Genomic DNA, 15,868 nt, shown 5'->3' on the forward strand with positions numbered 1-15,868 from the left:
TCTATGCAAGGCAGATGTCCACTAACTTATGTTCAGTAGCTCATTTGATCTCTACAGCAACACTTCGGGGTCAGCAGTACCAGTTGTCATCATCCCTTTTTACTCCTGAAAAAGTAGGTGCTAAGAGAGGTGACTGCTCAAGGTGATACAGCTAGCATTTGGGCCCGAACCCTAAAACTACCGTGTCCAGTGCAGATTGTAAGAAGGTCTGTTTTGTAAATTAGTGCCCATCACAATGCCTGGTACCTGGCTGTCATTCAGCAAATATTTGTTGAATGAATTAATGATCATAAGAAATAAATTTTTCTGTATCCAAGATCCAGTCTTTCTGTTACATCATAGCTTCTTCATCATTCTTCCTATTCTGAGTGAGATTTTTAGATTGTAAAAAATCCTTGAAAATGGAATGCCTTGTTTTTTCTCCTAGAAATGCTGTTCAATACTAGTTGTATATCCAGTTCCAGGTTGATATGAAATACAGAATTATTAGAATTTTTTCTCCTAGTAGGAAATTTTGTCTTTCCATTAGTTTAGAATTTTGTACGCATTTTAAGAAACCTCATCTTTTTTTTTTTTGCAATGCTGATGTCAGTATTACTTGCCATGTTCATTTTGAAAATCTTTTATGGCCTTCCTTTATGGCTTATATTTTCAGTGAGCATGTGGGGACCCAAGATGCTGAATTTCATGGAATTTTCATGTGAAGGTTCCCAGTTGTGTTTATCAAAGAATGAGGTAAGACCACCTGCATCAAAATCACCCAGGTGCTTCTTCAAATACAAATTCAGGGTTCCCAGGGCCCAACCCTGGGCTTTAAAGTTTCAGGACCACTGACACGCAGACTAAGATATGCAGACTACAGGTTTATGTTTATGTATATGTAAATCCTCTTGGAAAGAATTGGAAAGTCTTTTTTTTAGTTGCCATTTTTATGACTGATACTAGTCATTATTTCATGAAGATACAAATTGATTTATTAACCTAGTAGCAATATCTTGGTATATTTCTTATGATCTAATTGTCATTATCAAATACTTATTGCTTTTTTTTTTTTAAATGCAAGTACCTGACTCGGGATTGGATATAATGAGAGGATTAAGACAGGTCACACTGCCTTCACTCATATTATGGTCATAACTTGTGGAGACAAGAATAATATATAAGTAGATAAGAAAATAGGAAGCAAATTATATATAAATAAATAGCAAATATATACCAAATGGGAGCTTCTAAGATGTTACATAGTCGGCCTTCACTGGCATCAGTTATTATGTAGCCAGAATACATTTTAACTGTTGAAAATGAAGACAGCTGGAATCAATTACTGATGAAGGTCAAAGACTACAACCTTCAGTATGGACTATGCCTGAAACTGAAGAAAACAAAAATCGTCATAGCTGGACTGATAAACAACATGATAAATGGATAAAAAATTAAAGTTGTCAACAATTTTGTTGACTTAGACCAACAGTGAATGTCAATGGAAGTAGCAGTTAAGAAATTAAACAACATATTGCATTAGGCAGATATGCTGCGAAAGCCCTTACAGTTTTAAAAAGTAAGCACATTACTTTGCTGACTAAGGTGCAGCAGACCCAAGCCATGACCTTTTCAATCATTTCATATGCCCATAAAAGCTGGACAATGAAAAAGGAAGACAGAAGAAGAATGTATACATTTGAACTGTGGTATTGGTGAAGAATAGAATATTGAATACAGGTAATCCCTGACTTCCATTCAAGTTATGATGAACCCCACTTACGACTATCTTTTTCTCTTTTTGGACATCTTATCATTAACAATATGTACTGTATGTATTGTTGCAGCATGTAATTTGCTGATGTTATCATTCTTAAACGTTCACTCACAGATGTTCAATTTACGATTTACTGTTCAAAATGCTGCCGTATAGATTTAGTTTTCTAAACTACATCGGGGGCTTCAGTTACTTGAAAACATGAACCCAAATGCTGATTGCTTTGCTAAAGTCAGTAAGCAAATTTGGGAAGCAGTGAGATGTTACCGTGAAGTAACTGAAGAAAAAAAGAAAAGGACCATACAGACAACATTCACTAATTTACTGACTAGAAAAACCATCTCATTCCCAGGAATAATCCAGATGATCCAGAGCCTTCTACAAGAGGAGTTATTACTGCAACTGACAACTCATCATTGGAGTAAATTTTTATGATTTGTATATTTTTTATGTATGTATATATTAGAATATATCTGTAAGTTTATATGTAATCTTTCCAAGCCCAAAGACAAAAATGGTATTTAAAAAGATACTGATAATAAAAGGCTGATACTGAAAACAAAGCAAAACAAAAATGAGGTATCTAACTTATGTCAGAACCAACTTATGACAGAGTCATCAGAACAGAACCACATTGTAAGCTGGAGACTACCTGTACACCATGGACTGCTGGAAGAACTGATGAATTGGCCTTAGAAGAGATACAACCAGAATGCTCTTTAGGAGTGAGGATGGTGAGACTTTGGCTTGCTTTCTTTGGATATATTATCGGGAAAGACCAATCTCAGGAAAAGGACAGCATGTTTGGTAATGTACGAGGTCAGCAAAAACGAGGGAAATCCTTAATGAAATAGATTGGCACAACAGCCACAACAGTGGACTCAGACGTGCCAGAAATTATGAAGATGGCATGGGACTGGGCAACATTTCATTCTGTTATACGTAGAGTCACCATGAGTTGGAGCCAATTTGATAACAACTAACAACGATGACAGTTTTTACTGAAGGCATTTTTTGTGGTTGGTAACATTTCAAACAAATCCAGTTTTACCATGACTCTGACAATGCAACCCAGTTGCCGGGCTAGTGTGTCTCTTGGCCCATATCAGTGGAACAGCTTAGGGCCAGCCTGCCGTTCAAAATGAAGGGCCTATCTTTGAAGATGATGTGATACCAGGTCAATAGGTTACTTCAGCTGACTCTAGCATAAGATGTCTAAGAGCTATGGTCCTGAAAATTAGCTTTCTGGATCGAGATGGTTTATTAGTTGGCAGTTAAGAAATTCTGCATGCATTCTCCAAACGTAAGGTTAAGGCAGTAAAGAAATTGGGCCTTTCAACACTTAAAGAGAGGTGGAGGTGAAACGAAATAGCCATTCAAAACAGCAAATAATTGAGTCTCTCTGTTAGCAGGCATGAGGTCAAGTACATATAGCCACAGCAATGATACAGTCTGCATTCTAAACAGCTGAGTTTTTTATTTGAAAGTGATTAGATTGGATTGTTGGGAACTAATTAAAATGAGATTTTCATTTAGAAGGGTACCGATATAGTTTGAAAGATACCATAAGGGATTCAAATATGGCCATTTACTTTATTTTTTCAGCCTTCTCATTAGTTCTGTAGACTTAAAATCTTTGGGTACTATTGCTTTATCTTTTTTTTTTATCTGAATCATATTATATGTTTGTTTTAAATCTGTAATTAATCATTCTAAAGGAGAATATTGATTATGTGATTAGGTCAATATAACTATGAGTAAATAGACTTTTCTGTATTGAAATTTAATAAAAAGGAAATAATGACTCCTGAAATATTTGAATTAGCTACCACTTCATCATAGGACTCATCTGAGTATTGTATTTATATCTTTAGACCCTGGAATTATGAGGATTTAGGGAATTGTAATTATAAAAGATGATATGCTCAGAAAATGTTCCTCTGTTTCTAACACAACACCATATACCAGAAAATAGTTGTGTTTAAGACAGAGGGCCAAAAGCAAACTTGTGTATCATCTAAGTGACAAATTATAAGTGAGAAGGATAAATGTCCAAAATATTCAGGGGGTGGTGTTGAAGAAGTCTTTTGGAAGACGTATTGGAAAGGACCTGGAACGTTCCTTGGTTGCTTTAAAGAGTTAGAGGAAGGCGTTTGAGTGCCAGTGAGCAGCCTGGAGGCATGGGCATTGTGCTGGAAAAAGCAAGGCAAACAGATGGTAGTGGTGAGAAAGAACTGGTAAAGGGTGGGGGAGACACGGTATGCATCAGCAAGGCTTTGGGGCTCTAGATTTTAAAATGAAGCTGAATTAGAGGATTTTATAAGTATTTGATTGATACTGTTATATCTTTTCCAGAAAGGAATTTTATATTAGGGGATAGGGTCAGGTTATTTAAAAGTTTTAGACTGCATTTTATGATGTTATTTAAGTCAGAACATCTGTCCACGTGGTCAATCCAAAACATCGTACCATTGCTATCAACCCGCTCCAGTGTGGATTACCCTTTGCCGCTGAGTATATTCTGATTCATAGTGACCCTATAGGATAGAGCAGAACTACCCCACAGGGTTTCCAAGGCTGTAATTCTTTATGAAAACAGACTGTCACATCTTTCTTCCTCGGAGCAGTTGGTGGGTTCAAGCTGCCAACCTTTCAGCTAGCGGCTGACAGCTTAACCAGTGTACCACCAGGGCTCCTTAGATCCCTAAAAACATATTTTATGCTGGAGATCTTTCTTAATCACTGGTGTTTGTGCTCATGTCTCTTGGCAAAGTTCCCATATTACAGTGAAATGAAACTCATAAGTTTCTACCATTCAGATGAAGAGTGGTGGGTGGTGAGCATATGTTTCTGAGAATCAGATTTCATTTAAATCAAAGCCTCCTTCATACATTTAACCCACAGGCACATAATACCAGTTGGAAATTATTTCCCTTTATTCTATTTGGCCTCATTTTACTCCATCAAGGAGGTATTTGAAGACTGAATGGTTCTTATACCTGTGTCTGGAAGAGACTCATTAAGCTTTAGCTGTAGGAACCATATGGCCATCAGGCCCCTTCTGAGTTTCCTCCACACATGAAGATGGGGGTTTGCTCCCATTTTGATTCAGTAATCTACCACTGCTGTTCTAGTTTCGAGGAAAGCTGTTGATCATGTTTGAGCTGTAGAATGGTTTCAGAGCCTGTGAAAAATACAGCTCACGAAGAGCATCAACATGACAGCTGTAGAGATTAAAGTCCATTTTGTGTGTGTACAGAATCAGAGGACCAGTGCTCAGAAACGCAGGCAAGCTTTCTCACATTAATCAATGCCTTTCAACCTAGAATCATAGTGGCTTCCTCTAAGGAACAACATATGTGGACAAACATTTTATGTTTCTATTTTAATTGTATGCCAATTAATTGGCATAAAATTTATAGCCTAGAATAAAAAAGTGGCTCCTCTATGTATTGGCTCGATGGCACTGGTTTTTCTGGTATGCGTATATAGTAAAGCATGATGAACCAAAAGCCTGTTGCCGTTGAGTTAGTTGCGATTCCTGTGACCCCATGTGTTACAGAGTAGAACTGAGCTCCATAGGGTTTACTGAGGCAGGTCACCAGAGGTTTCTTCTGCTGTACTGCTGGGTAGGTTTGAACTGCTAGTAAAACCAAAAAACAAAACAAAACCGTTGCCATCGAGTCAATTCCGGCTCATAGCGACCCTATACGACAGAGTAGAACTGCCCCATAGAGTTTCCAAGGAGCACCTGGTGGATTCGAACTGCCGACCTTTTGGTTAGCAGCCATGGCTATTAACCACAATGCCAACATGGTTAAGAGGAAGGAGTAAATCGTCTGACAAACTGTAGCCTCAACATACTCAATATTTTTACAGAAGGATGCATACCTGAACAAATTTTATAGTTGTTTCTGAGTGTGTACAGTCAACTGAAAAATAAGAATCCTGAATCTTGTGAAAGGATGTGTCGCAAGTTGAGATATAAATGTGATTTTTGGAAAGGGATTCCTTTAGTAGTCTATATCGAGAACACTAGCAACCAGGAATATTTTGACCTCTAATTTTTCCTACAAAGAATAACACTTTTCCAGGACAACCTAACAAGGGAAGGGACAATCACAGGATTGTAACAACAATGTTGTAACCAAAATTTCTCTGATCCTGAGGCTCTGTTAAATCACCAGAACCCAAATATAGAAGCTAAAAGGATTTTTTAGCAGAGGCTTAGCTAGGGTTTCGCAGGTATTGCACTAGCCTGAGGCATGTGGTGCCACCGAGCAGTTTCTATTAGCCAAGTACGGCCTGTGGGCATATCTGTGGAAAATGGCACCTATGGCAAGCACTGAAATTGTGCCCCTGTCCAACCATATGATATCCTTCTTTTAGATAACTTTACCATAATATTGGCTTAAAAATACACATCAAGCTCCTTAAACTTTTAATTAACACATTACTGTGCTTCAGGAAGGTTGTTGGGCTGTACTGGGTTAATAGAAGCTGCTCAATGGTGCCACACACCCAGGGCTGGTACAGTACCCCAGATATGCCACTGGTTTTCTACCTTCTGCAACTCTGAAGAGTCATAGGTGCTTCTGTGTTTCCTTTGCTGAATCCTTTGGCACTGTGCTGTCTTCTTCCTTACACGGCTGTGTTTCCTTCTCTCATCACTGCTCTGAAGCTCTCTGGTTTAGCTTACCCTAATGAAGTAAGCCTTTTTTATCAGTCCTTGGATATATTTTCCCTCTTTTGTTTTCAAGATTCCTTTGCAATCTCTCACAATTCTTTTTAACCCCTTACCTGAGTTTTGCCATTCTCAACTTGTCTCCTGTCACCAAACAATGTTTTTTCTCTGTTACTACAAAACCCTTCTCTCTATTTTATCAGACAGTATACTCTTCCTGCATCTCTGTAGCTCCATGTAATCCATCCAGCAGAGGGAACAAGAAGGGAACACTGGAAGACCTAGAAACAAGCACATACCATTAAGAAATAGAAGTTAGAGATTCAATTTAATCTTAGTGTCATTTCATTTAAAGTGTGATAAACTTTCATGGTGACAAGTTACTGCATTATAAATAGCAGAAAATAAATTGTAGAGAAAAAGCTTCAAATAACTTAGCAACTAGAGCTATGTAAGTGGCTGTTAAGTTGAGCAAGTAAACAGTAACGCTGCCTTCGGAAGTGACCAGTTGCAATGGATTTTGTAAAATCCCAAACCTCCGGTATTCTTTTCTGAAGACAATTTTCTAATACTATTCTTTTTACTACTGGGGCATGAAAGGGGCATATGCAGACTATTCAGTCTACATATTTGGAGACATTTTCAAGATTTCAACATTCTCCAGGAAAGTGAACATTTTAGAGAAATTAGGATAGTTTCAGTGATCATAATAATGTGGACTCTCACCTCACCCCTCATACACAACCAATTCAATTTTACTAGGAAATTTTGAATCCAGTAGCACAGTTGAAACATTAATAATGCATGTCACTGCAGCCACTAGAGAGTATTTTAAATTCACAGATATATGCAGTGGAATAGAGAAAATGGAATGGGTACAAATTCTCAGGCCATAAAAATCAGCTGTGCAAAAAATACAACTTTATTTTACCATTACTGAATTTAAATTTCCATATTGCAAGCAAAACTTATTCCTTTCAATTCAAGATAAACTTAAAGGTGAGGCAATTCAAGCAATGTAAGTCCATTTATGGTTCTCCGTCTTGTCAGAGGTGTATATAAGCTTTGGGGAGTTTATAGCATAAGAACATCAAGGGAGAGACCCCCAAATCTCTGTTGGGATCTCCCCAGGCTGGCACCCATTGAAAGGTATGTTCCCTGGCTGGATCTTAGTGGGAACACCACCTTTCTGCCAGTGCTTACAGCTGTTGAAATGTTGCCATTCTCATCTAGCTCTTTACAATTTATTGCCTGACCCTGAAATGTGCCATATGGCCATTGTAGTCATGTGGTAAAAGAGCTGGGGTTGGCCGATAAGTTTATACCTCACATTTTTATCTGACCATAGAGAGTTACACTGAAGACCCTCCATCCGTGTTATTTGGAGTGCACAGATCTAATACACTGACAACCGGTCAGTATGGATAGAGGGGCACGTGTGAATTTCACTACTTATGTCCACCCCAAGCACCTGTTAAGCACAATTAGGCTGACTTAGAAAGCTTAATTCACCATAGGTAAAACATTCATTTTTATGTTTATGGGGATAAAAATTGTCTTGTTTTTCAGATATTTGCCTGTTTAGAAGTCAGCTATGGTTGGAACAATGCGTAGTGATTAAATGGCGGCTCCAGGTGAAATGATCACAGATGCTTTTGCTCTCCTTGCCCTACATTTGGCACCTCACAACCTGCAGTATGACTGAGCTCGTGGGAAGCCAGTGAGTGAGGTACATTGGGAACAGGCTGACCCTTGTGCCATTCTTCCAGTAGCATTTTCCAGGTGACTGCAAATACTACTAACACCTTGCATGGGCATCAGCTTAAATTTCCTGATATCAGCTCTTACATGCTAATGTTCATATTGCACTTCAGTGGGTCTGCCTTCTCTGTGCCATATTGATGGATATGGATATGGCTTGATAGGGAAAATACAAACAGCTCTCACCTGGGTTGTGAAATGTATATTCTTAAAGTCTGCCAGAAACACGTGTCACAGTTTCCCAACCTGACTGAAGCTAAAGTTCCAAAACAGGTTAGCTTAATTGCAGTACTAGAGTTATAGGGCTAGATTGATGGTTTTAATTCCTGTGAGATCAGCTAACTTGGCTCTATTCCATGGCCTATTGCAAAGGAATATTTAGTGAAATAGTGTGGATAGAGGGACAAATTCTGATTTTGCTACTGTGAAAAAAAACTCAAACACTTGTGAGTACGTGTCCTACTGGGAACAGGGTAGTAGAACATCTTCATGAAGGTGCTGGCATGTTGGGAGTTGATATTAAAAAAAAAATAGTCAATATTTATATTTATTTTAAATATTCATCTCCATTTCTACAGATACGTTCAGCTTTAAGCATATTCAGTGTATGAAAACCCAGGCTTAGAAAATAAATAAATTAGAAAATGTACTTTTCATGACCAAAAGATTCCTTATAGGTCAGAGTATTTCTTTAAAGTGCATCTGAAATTATGCCTCTCTCTCCCCCCATACATATCCCCTGTTTCTCTTTCTCTAAAAATATGTGTATATATATGTTGGTATATATATATATACACACACACACACACACACACATATACTATATATGTGTTATATGTATTATATAAACCCAGTGCCGTCATATGTGATATATATTAATTTACATAGCCTATTTTAGACATCCAGGTGTAATTGTAATTATGTCCAATACCGGAAGACTGCACTATCATATGTTTTTAACTAACTGAATTAATGAACATCAGTGGAAATTAGCTCATTGTTATGATTGTACTAAATTCCTTAGATTTTTCACAGATAAGAGAAGGTGCTTGTTTCTCAGAGTCAGAATCACTCAATGGCAGTACGATTTCAGGTCTTCTCAATTACAGAAGTTAGAGTCATAATACATATTTGATTGATTTTACATACTCAAGGCTGATTTACTAATAAGACCAGTTGTCACTATTTGCTTATTAAATTTTTTCTATCTTCTAGTCACAGTCAATGAAAATCAAACAACTCTTAAATTTAACCAAGAAAATTTTTTTTTATCCATTAAAAAAAAAAAATAGGCAGCTGTTTAATTCTCTAGAGGTTGTACATTTGCTGGTTCATCAGTATGTACTATTAAAATGCTTTTACTGTGTGAGGCTTTGCAGAAGATTAATCTGAGACATAAACTTGTGGTCCCTGCTGCCATATCCTTAGGTCATTAGAAGCTTGACTAGAGTCTCTCAGGTGCCTTGAAAGCTTCCACTCTTGCTGCCCTGTAGCCTGATTCAGGCAGAGTGCTTTGAGAGAATGCCCAAGTAGATAAACCATCTAGCATATTGTTATGATTTCCTTCCTTACCCGAACCCCACCCCACAAAATAAGCTTACCTATAAGCAGTGTTCCCAATGCTCTGAAATTTTACTCACTTCTCATTAAAATTTTCTATACACCTGACAACGCTCAGTTCCTGCCCGGTGGTGCCTTTCCCAGGATCTCCCCTTCTTCCAAGACCTGCTCCCTTTCCAAAAAATAAGGTATAGAAGACAAATTTGAAAATTAACTTGGGCTGCCACGTCATCTGTAAGTCAGTTTACTGATATTGAGGCCCTTGGATAGGAACATTTTTTGACATATCAGGACAAAAATGTCTGTTAGGGACTAGGTATCCTTATACCATTTTCTGAAAGTGCATCTGAAACTATAAGCTTGGGAGGATTTCAATAATGAACCCAAAAGGCAACAAAAGTCTGCAGCTTCTTTTGCTTATGTTTAAAAGATTCACCATCAAATAAAGATACGTCTGCAAGGGGGGGAAATCTAGCTTGTAGCTGAAGTACCGACTTAGTAAAATGTTTTGAAAGTACTAATTAATAAAACCGTATTGAATTTTTCAGAGGAATCATTCCAAAAGGGGGTGAGTGCACAGAGCTCACACTACTGATAATGAAGCAAGTGTGCAAAATCAGACACTGAGAATTACTCATTTGTGTCTTCATTTTTCAGATAATACCCATTTAATTTAAAACTAACTTATGCCTTTTCAATATGAATACCATTATATTCATTTTTAGTGTGTCTTTAGTTAACTATGTAATAAATTTAAAAATGCTTTTTCTCGCCCTTCAGTGCAACAGAATCTGAAAATTCTTTTATTAGAGGTTTTTTTTTTTTTTTAAATAAACTGTGTGAGAAAAGAGACGACTGTAACCGTGTGCTTGGGTTGGGCCCCGTTAATTGATCTCTTTCATGAATTTAAGAGGGGATGACCCTAAAATTTACTTAGTATCTACTATGTGATGGAGTACCCACGAGAGCTTTCTCACACGTTCTCTCATGAGTTGTGTGATACTTGAAGTGAGGTGGAAAAAATCTTCAAGAGGTCTCAAAATCAGCACTAGACATTGTGAAACAAGCTGGTGAGATTGTAGCCAAGTTCTCAGCATCCACAACAGCAATTTCTCAGATCCAGTGGGGTTTTTTTTATGTAAGAATGTGGGCCTAGAGTTGCCAGAACCTTCTATTTTTTCAAGAGGAACAAGAAATTTGAATTTTTATGTGAAGTCTCCTGTTTTTGTGGCCAGTTCAAGATAAAAAAAAAAAAATATATTAAAACAATAATAATAATAATGCATGGGCCAAACCGAACACTTCTACAAGCCAGATTTGATTGCCAGGCTCCTGATTGAGGACTCCTGATGTAGCCTTGTTGTTGTTAGTTACTGTCGAGTCAGTTCTGACTCATGGCAACCCCATGTGTGCAGAGTGGAACTGTTCCATAGGGTTTTCATGGTTGTGATCTTTTGGAAGCAGAGCACAAAGCCTGTCTTCCGAGGCACCTCTGGGTCGGTTTGAACTGCCAACATTTCGTCTAGTAGTCAAGCATGTAATCATTCGTAACACCCAGGGACTCCTTGATGTAACTTACCTCTCTGAAAATGAGACTCAGATTGGTTACGTAGCTTGCCCATAGTTAGCTGCTGTCTTGTAGCAGAGATGTAAGAGTGACAGCAAATTCTCTTTCCTTTGTATTTGCAGGGCAGCACAAGGAGGACCCACCACACGGTCACAGAAGGGGGAGGCACTTAAGCTGTAGAAAATGAGTTAAAAGTTGCAGGAAAATATTAGATACATTTGTAGGCCCTTTGTAGCACTGATCATCTGTGTAAACTTTGTCAAACCCAGGAAATATTTTCCAAAAAGTGGGGAGGCTATAGTTTGATATGACTTCTTATAGCCATGTTGCAGGGACTCGTTCTAGTTCATATTTTGATGATTAAAACAGCAGCAGTTTATTCTTTATTATGAAGATGTAAAGTTATATGGTTAATACATGTTTACCCTTTAGGAAAGTGAAATACAGCCTATCTAATATAAGCCATCCCCATATTATTAGTTCTTACTTTTACCTTATTTACTTTAATGAAGAGTTCAAATTTCGACCCTACTGGGATACCAGTGCAGTACTAGTTGTCGTCAAGTTGGTTCTGACTTGTGGAGACCCCATGTGTGTCAGAATAGAACTGTGCTTCATAGGGTTTTCAATAGCTGATTTTTCGAAACTAGATTGCCAGGCCTTTCTTCCAAGGGGTCTCTGGGTGGACTTGAGTTTTCGGCCTTTCAGCTGGCAGCCAAATGTGTTTATTGTCTGTACCCACCAGGACCTTCTTCACTGGGAGATATGAATTTAATTATGTATTTGAGAGATCAATGCTTATATTAGACTGTTGCTAAGGTGATTTTTATTTCTGAATTTAGTTCTATGATAATCTGGATCAATGCTGAACCGTGTAAATATAAAAATGTATACTAGCCACAAAGGAAGGTTTTAGAAATGTACTGTAAAGGGAAGAAGAGCAAGAGTGCCTAGACCCAGGGTTAAGGTATATGTGTGATGTCAGGATGGGGCGGGAGTCAAGAACAGAGAAGATGGGACACAAGCTAATCTCCCCATCCCCACAAACACTAGGGGGGGATCTCTGAGGTACTTCAAAGTACGTTTTCACTGCTCCAGACAATCAAAATTATGACTTGTTAGAAATATAAAAGAACATGAGACCAGTAACAGAGATTATGAGACCTAAAGCCTGGCTCTCTTTGGCCTGGCACGGGGTAAAATGGCAACATTTCTACCAAGATAACCAAAAAAAAAAAAAGCAAACCCGTTGCCATTGAGTTGATTCTGACTTGTAGCAACCCTATAGGACAGAGTAGAACTGCCCTGTAGAGTTTCCAAGGAAGTAAAATTCAAGAAGAGCACTGAATGTCGTCTTAGGTAAATCCTATCATCAGGATTATTCCAGACCCTGTTCCCCACTCCACAACCATCCTGAATAGAGACATATTCTGCCACACAAAGGGATCCATGGTGATCTCTGCAGCACAGAGACAATTCTAGGCTCCTTGTCCAAGCCTTTGGAACAGCCTTGCCTAATTAAGTCACAGGCATAAAACAGAATTTTTAAAACCCAGGTCTCAGAAATAAATAATGTAAAACATTGCTTACTATGAAAATGCTAAAATTGCAAATTTAAGTGTAAATTTTAGTATTCATTGGGTAGTATGCACTGTATTCCTCAAGTAAGGCATCATACTTCACTTGTTATTTTTCACGTTTTCTAGCAGATAGGCATGTGGCCAAGAAAATTAAGACAAAGGGAAGTTCAATAACTTTCACACTGTAAATCCATAATAGCTCTTGTACCACTTTTACTTACATCAAAGTAATGCGTTCAACATCCTAATGACCAAAATATAGATAGAGATTTTGAGCAGTAATGAGATTAATGCTAGTAATAGCATTTTTTCAATTTTGAATCATTTGATTAGAGTCATGAGTTTAATATTACATTAAAATTTATAGGTATATTTGAAGTAGTAATTCATAAGACTCTAATTATATAGATAGCTCACTTTGCAAATTCTATTTTGTCTCATGACCTTAAAATATAGATTATTTTAAAATACAAAATGTTTTTCAAGTTTCTCAAAAGCTTTAAGGTTGTTGGCATAAAATTTTATTTATGTTTTATAAGGGTTGCTTTTCATATCATTTCATTAACATGAACCCCACCTCAATATTAAGTGGGAGAATTAGCTCAGATCTTACCCCTGTCTTAGGGCTTATTTTCTCAGGTAACGTCACATGACACAAACAGGTGCCATTTGCCGATGGGCTTCCCAGTAATCTGGACCAAAAATCCAGGCACGTGAGCTTTTAATACATACAGAGCTTTTTTTTTTTCTTTTTCTTTTTCCTTTTGATTAATACCCTTCCTGGTCCTATCCCAGTACCAATGCCTGTACATTTTCCCCCTGTAATTACACATAGTAATTTACACACAAAAAAATGCAGGTAGTATTTTCTAAATTGCAATTTTCCATTCACACATTCTCTTGGTATTTCTACATCGTTGAGTATTCTTCTGTAGCATTTTTAATGACTGGGAAGTATTTCATTATGTAGATGGGCTGTAATTTATTTAGCCTACTTCCTGTTGATTTTTTTTCTCTTTTCTTTTTTATGGGTAACACTGCTTTGAACATCCATGTAGCTAAAATTTTACATGCACCCATAAATCATTTCATTAAGATAAATACCTAAAAAGTAATTGTTATATTAAAGAGAATATAAAATCTTGAGATTGCCTTACAGAAGGGAATGTTATAAGGCCTCAAACCTTACATGTAGAGTACCCATATCCCCAACCCTCAGCAATCTGTATTATTACATTATTATTGTTATTTTATATATGCCAGTATAATAGGAAAGTGATATCACATTGTTTTGTATGCAGTTTTTGGTGGCCACTGTGGTTGAATTGTTTCATGCATTTCCAGTCACTTAAACAGGGAGACTTGGGAAGGGTACTTTCTAAGTAGCCCTGCACAGATGACAAGAATTCTGTCAGCTTGACTATGCCCAGAACCCTCACTTTGGCTGTATATAAATGACATTAAAGCCATATAAATGTAAATGTTTAGTCAATCCAATGAAAGGGAGGGTCAGGCAAAAACTTAGATCAAACTTCCTTTTAAAATAAACAACATTTGACATTAATTTACTGAAAAACTATGGAATTGTCATTAGTAGATGCAACTGGTTTAGATGATTTCATTTTCTCTTCACAATATGTTGTGAAATATAAATCTCTTTGAAACTACATTTTTCTAAGTATAACATTTTCAATATATTTAGTCTTTTCAGTTTTTGTGCATTTACCTTCCTGTCTTGGTCATCTAGTGCTGCTATAACAGAAATACCACAAGTGGATGGGTTAAAGAGAAATTTGTTCTCTCACAGCCTGGTAGGCTTACAAGTCCAAATTCACGGCATCAGCTCCAAGGGAAGGCTTTCTCCATCAGCTCTGGAGGAAGGTCCATGTCATTAATCTTCCTTTGGTCTAGGAGCTTCTCCACACAGGAACCTCAGGTCCAAAGGACATCCTCTGCTCCCTGCACTGCTTTCTTAGTGGTATGAGGTCCGCCTGTCTCTCTGCTCACTTCTCTTTTATATTTCAAATGATATTGGCTTAAGACACTATCTAATCTTATAGACCTCATCAATATAACTGCCACTAATCTATCTCATTACATTATAGTGATAGGATTTACAACATATAGGGAAATCATATCAGAAGGCAAAATGGTAGATGATCACACAATACTGGGAATCATGACCTAGCCAAGTTGACAGATATTTTGGGGGGACACGATTCAATCCATGACACTTCTTTATAATTTTATTCAAAAGGTAATGTAACCTGAGTTAAAATTTTTATCTATGCTAGATTTTCAAATACATATTGTATTTATATATGTAATATTTTTTTAGATGGGTCTGTTCGATCATAAGACTTAAGATGTTGGCAGAAAATTTACCTTATTGAGTTATCCAGTGATGTGTAACAAATTAGTTCTAAATTTAGCAATTTACGACAACAAACATTTATCTCACCCATTTTCTGAGGATTCAGGGTCTCTCATGAGGTTGCAGTCAGGCCAGGGCTTCATTCTCTGAAGATTTGCCTGTAGCTGAAGGATCTGCCTCTAGACTCACATGGGTGTTAGCGGGCTCAGTTCTTCACCACATGGGCCTCTCTTTAGGACTTCTCACAACATAGCTTGCCTCCACTGTGAGTGGTCCATGAGAGAGAGAGAGAGAGAGCATATGAACCCAAGGTCTTTTTATAACCTAATCTTGAAAGTGATTTATCATGACTTTTACTATACTCTATTTAGCCCACAGACCAATCTTGTTACAGTGTGGGAGAGAAATGCCCAAGGGTGTGAATACCAGAAGGTAGAGATTTATTCAGAGCAAATAGAATGATCTCAAGTAAACATTTACCATAATGTTGTTGTTATTAGGCGCCCTCGAGTCGGTCCTGGCTCATAGTGACCCCACGTACAACAGAACAAAACACCACCTATTCTCATGCCATCCCAATTGCTGC

General features: G+C 37.5%; 1 long non-coding RNA gene across 3 annotated transcripts in view; it reads left to right on the forward strand.

The window, feature by feature from the left end:
* Positions 1-641: 641 nt before the first annotated feature.
* LOC126082285 (uncharacterized) overlaps positions 642-15,868 on the forward strand; it is a 310,561-nt gene continuing 295,334 nt past the window's right edge. The window contains exons 1-2 of one of the 3 annotated variants that reach the window (XR_007518525.1): positions 642-735; positions 8,010-8,074. This is a non-coding gene — a long non-coding RNA (uncharacterized LOC126082285). The other 2 variants (XR_007518526.1, XR_007518524.1) reach the window with 2 other exon arrangements.

The sequence above is a fragment of the Elephas maximus genome, chromosome 8 (genome assembly GCF_024166365.1).
Source record: "Elephas maximus indicus isolate mEleMax1 chromosome 8, mEleMax1 primary haplotype, whole genome shotgun sequence".
Lineage (NCBI taxonomy): Eukaryota > Metazoa > Chordata > Mammalia > Proboscidea > Elephantidae > Elephas > Elephas maximus.